Source organism: Triticum dicoccoides, chromosome 3B (genome assembly GCF_002162155.2).
Source record: "Triticum dicoccoides isolate Atlit2015 ecotype Zavitan chromosome 3B, WEW_v2.0, whole genome shotgun sequence".
In the NCBI taxonomy this organism is placed as follows: Eukaryota; Viridiplantae; Streptophyta; class Magnoliopsida; order Poales; family Poaceae; genus Triticum; species Triticum dicoccoides.
In genome coordinates, this window is record NC_041385.1 from 288,067,033 (window position 1) to 288,072,275 (window position 5,243).

The 5,243-nt window shown below is 49.6% G+C and overlaps 1 pseudogene; it reads left to right on the plus strand.

Annotated features, from left to right (window-relative positions):
* Positions 1 to 2,171: 2,171 nt before the first annotated feature.
* Positions 2,172 to 4,707, plus strand: LOC119279526 (annotated as a pseudogene).
* Positions 4,708 to 5,243: the final 536 nt, after the last annotated feature.

Consider the following 5,243-nt stretch of genomic DNA (forward strand, 5'->3'; position numbering starts at 1 on the left):
CGGACGACGCTATGGAGATATCATCACGAGCATCGCCGCGGCGGGCCGACTCCCGGGGCGGTCGAGATGGAGGCGGGGAATACACCATGGCTGCGTCGCCTCTGGCGTGGTCTCCGCTAGCACGTGGCAGCCCGGCGGAGCGACGGCCATCGGGTTCCGCCGGCCGCGGCCCATCGTTGTTGGCGATGCCGACGAGGCTCTGGACGGTGGCCCTCCATTCATCAAGCTTCTCCACGGCGGGAGGAAAATTGAGGAGGAGCTCTGCGCGTGCTAGGGCTTCCGCTGGCGTGGGTGGCGGCGAAAGCTGGGTGGACCACAATGCGCCTCGACTCCTAACCATGTTAGAAGGAGCTCTGTCACGGCTCCGCAGCCGTTCACCACCTCCGTCAGCACCCCGGTGCGCACGTTGGCCCTCCTCTTCATGTCATGGGCGCACAGGACTCTTCCCAGGGCGGCGCGCAGGATCTCCGGCAGGGTGACGCTGCTCATCATGCATAACCTGAGAGGATCGCACCATGGGCGCCGGTGTTGGCCTCTTGGAGGTCACCGTGCCACCGCCTGGCGCGACGGTGGCACCCCTGAAGGGCCCTGCGCCGCCTGGAGGGGCCCGAATCCATCTCTGGAGCCCGCAACTGGTGGCTCATCGCCTGGCGTGCGAACGGTGCCACTCGCCAGGCCTGAACCGCCAGGGTGATGTGGATGTTCACGGGCCTCGCCGCGGGTTCTCTCCGCGACTGGCCCGCTACTGGTCCGCACCGGTGCCGGCAACTTGGTCCCGGATGAACCGATCGCCGTGGTCGTCTTCTTCTTAGGAGCCATGGCGATGAAGTACAGCTAGGACAACTGCTAGACCAGATTCTCACAATAGCGCCGCCCCCTACCTGGTGTGCCAAAGATGTCGGTGGGAAACGACACCTACGGGATCGTTGGAATCACTTCCGTAGTTGCGGGGCGCGGAATCGTGAGAAGAGCGGGACTAGGGGATGGCACACAGGGGATTTACCCAGGTTCGGGACACAAAGATGTGTAAAACCCTATGATCCTGCTTTGGTGGTTGTATTAGTGTTCTTGAGCCCTCGAACTAGCTCTGGGTGCTGCGAGGTTCAAAAGAGCCGAATCCCTTCTCAGTATGCCATGGGCCACCTTTTATAAGCGAAAGGGGCTGCCACAGTGGCACACAGGAGGTGGAAAGTGCTACAGTGTTGCAAAGTTATCGCTAGTATTACAGGACAAGACGCATTAAATGCGGGGCTTAGGTGTCCGTCACTTTATTGGGGGACGGGGGTGAGGCCTGTCTCGTCCGTCGCCGCCCCTCCTGGCTTCGACACGCGTCCCGGCCATCAACACATGCAGCGCCATGTAGGCAGGCATGCAGCTGAGGTGGCACGGTGGTGGAGCCTCCACGAAGGTGTTCATGCTGCCACGCAGGTGCCTACCCAGCTGGTTGGGTTGGTGGCTGCGCATGAATGGCTATAGGAACTTGGCTAGTGCGGGCCTGGCACTGGCCTTGCCGTGGCGCTTGGCGACAGTTTTGCCGGGTGGCCCGGCAAGGTTCTTGCCGTGGCACGCCGGCTTCCCCGGCAAGGACGTTGCCGGGGGGTCCTGTGGGTTTGTTCGGTGGGGACGGCTGCCCTCCTATCCCCATTTGATCTTGATTGCTCTACGTCTTCACAAAGATCTGCATGCCACCACGGAGGTGCCTCCCGAACCCTGTCCCAATGCGACTGCTCAACGTCGTTGGGCTCTAAGGTGGCTCACTCAGTGGGTGTGGACGAGCTGCCCCAGCAAGGATCTTGCCGGGGTTGCTGGGGCTGCCCTCGGCAAGGGTCCTTGCCGGGGCAACCTGCATTGCCCGTGCAACCTTTCTGGTCTTGGTCCTTTGTTGTTTTGCTTTGCTTGTCCCTGTGGCCTTGGCTTTCCTCCGGCTTCCCTTTCTTGCCTTGCTCATGTGCGGCTGTGGCAGGCGGCTCTGACTGCACGTGCACAAGTAAAGGGGTCAAAAGCTAGGCCCCTACTTTTGTACACCGACAACCATCTCCCGTCACTTAGGCCCCATGCCGGCGGCCGGCCGGGGTGGAGGCGCAGCAGGGGTTGCTGGAGTGGCGGATGTGGGGGGGATCCCGTCGCTACTCCATGACAGTGTCCAGTTCAATGGGTAGGGGTAGAAAGCCATGGAGAACTTGGGAGAGGAGGAAGGTGACGGTCTAGCCCGCGGTGCTGGGCAGAGAGAGATGTCGGCAAAGGTGGCGGTGGCGCTGAGTAGAGAGAGCATGGCATCGGCAGTAGCAGCAACTGGTCTCTTCCCTTCGTATCCTCGATGTGGGTGTGGGCTATAGGAGTGCGAGGATTGGAAACCTCTTCCTCCATAATCTTGCCATGTGCTCCTCAACTTGACAAGGAGAGCAACCTGCATGAGGTTTGCACATTCCCTCGCCTCCCTCCATTGCTCGTCCTTACATGGTTCTCAACCGCCGATTGATATTTGGAGGGAGACTAGGAGACCCAGGTGAAAACGAGTGTGCTAGCTGAGGCTCCGGGGATGCAGGGTGATAGGGCCCAGTCTATGCTCCGGTTGTGTTGTTGGGTGAGCTTCTTCACCCTTCCGGCTGTGTTGTTGGTTCCCGTCTATGAGCAATTTTTTTTGCTTATTACTATCGACCAGATGCTCAGATCTAGCCAGGCCTCCATATATAATTTTTTAAGCTTTCAAATTTGTTGTGTGCCTAGGATAAGTTATTGCAAATGGTATTATTGTTCCTGCTCAGGAGATGCTCTCTGACTTGACTAGAGTCATAGAAAGATTTTTTGTTGCCATTCTTAGTTTGTTTGGTACCTTTCTCTTTCCTTGTCAAGAAAGGGATCAATTTGCCCTGGAGCTCCTGTCCCCTTTATAAAGGAGGTTTTTGTTCCTTTGCTTGATGTGTTTCGCTCCTTTCAATTTTGAGTATATACTATTATTTTCTAAAAAATATAACCTATGGTTTCTTAATCCGTGGAGCAGCCCATGGACGAGGAAGCGGTGGTCAAGATGGGCAGGGAGCATCACGATATACATCGCCAACGCGCGCAACTCGCCGCCATCATTTAGGATGGAGGACCTTCCTGCGGTAACTTCCATTCCACCAGGCTCCTTTTTGTCTCTCCATAAATTACATAAAGGGAAATTGAATATTTACTAAAGTGTTTTCTTATATTACTTCACGCTATTTTTCAGGTAATGTGAAAGTTTGGGGCATCTTGCATAACTTGCAATAATAGATCATCAAAGAAAACATGTTTGCACCTGTGTAGATTTCTCTTTCAAATATATGCACATTTATCTCATAATGCCAAGTAGTGGCTGTTAGTTCCAGTCAATATGCCTAAAAATTCATCCTTTCTTGTCACACGAAGTTCAAGCAATTATAATTTCACTACTGCCACTGAAAGAGGTCGTTTGGTCACGCATTGTTTCCACAAGTTGGAGATGGTCTGGAGATTCCACTGCAATCTTTGTTTTGATGGCCTCGCTACTCTGGATGGTGACACAGATGACGAGTTCATGGGTACTACCAAAATAAGACAAGCAAATTTCATTGAGAATATAAATTGGGTTAGTCAACAACATAGTGTGATAGGAATCAATAAGTTCAGCATCAGGTGTAGACTACACAAACAGGACTCCGATAGGCTTGACTAGTGGATTGAGTTTTCCACTACATCGAAGGAAAATATAATAGCTTTTTCTCTGGTAATAATTTATTATCCATTTGAATTTCACCACTTCCAGCTTGAGGTTTTAGGCACGCAAGGTAGCTCATTTGTGCAATCCTTGTTCATCATCGGCGTTTCTATAAAGCCACACTCGGGAATATGTGGCTTTACAGTACTCATCAAGCTTGTTCTGAAATGTCTTCGGATATTTGGAGACATTCCAGGCTTCTTAGCAAACTATCTGACACTTGAGGACTTAGAGATGATCAAGTGCTCTGGTGTAGCCAATTTAAGCATACCACACCAACTTGATAAACTTCAGCATTTGCTAATTAAGAAAATGGATGTCGAGGCGATTGAGTCTCATGCTGCTGATCTTGTTCATTTTGAGTACATAGGAAAAGAGATTCCTATAACACTTAATGGTCGCTCAAAGTTAGAGAAGGCTACAATAATGTTTGAAGGCACTAATGGACTGGATCATGTATTCATTACAGTTCCAATCATTTTGGGAGGGAAGATGCTAAATGTGCAAGCTCGTATATTTGCTTATGAACAGGTTACCCCGGTGTCTATTTATCTATTCTTGTTTTTACCTCATAGTTATAGAAGAATGGGCTCTAATGCCATTCATTTTGTCCTCTCAAATTTCCAGTTGCAGAAGCTGACACCAAGGCCAGACCACATGTTTATACATTAGAGGCATATGACTTGTCAATTAACTGTCATTTATCTTAACCTAACAAATTGCGACAATGGTGTTTTTCAACTGGCCCACTGTTTGGATGTTGCCTTCCTATCCATAAGTTTGTCTTTATACTGCATATTAATTCACTCTTTTGGGTAGGTAACTAAACTCCTGTAGCTTTACATAATCATTGAAGTTGTCTTTCCCAATCCGAGTTTTGCTTTACAACAACTTGATTGCTTGTGTATTTGTGTAGTTTTCTGCATGTTCGTACATCTCTGAATGTTGTTCCGTTCCTTGATAAATACATCGCTCTACAGGGTTGATTAAAGAAGTTAACTCTTCTTCATAACAGTTTTTCAAATGCCCTGATGGGATGATCCTAAACATGGATAGTTTAACTTGGTATATCAGCTCAAACACCTGATCCGCAAAATGGAGTTCCATTGGTCCTAGCTGCTGTTCTGAATCCTTCAAAAAGAAAAAAAAGTTCTATACTAAATAAACTATCTGCTATATTATTTTTATTTTTAGTCTTGCTTCCATCCATCTACTTATAGTACCCTGGGTAGCTACAACAGTGATGCTCTTTCTTTCTCTGTAGGGAAGCTTCGGACGGGATTTACAGAAGGAAAAGGAGACCCGTGCGAAATCGAGCGTCCTAGTGTTGGGACTCATGATCCGCACTTGTTGTCTAAATGTAGTACATGCGCATTGTAGTGGTAATGTTGTTAACTGTCCCTATATATTCCTTAGATGTCTAATAAACCAAGAATTTGACACTTGCCAGTAAGTTCAGTATATCATCGTTTACTTAGACAAAATACATTATGGTCAAACAATACAAATATTTCACAGGTAG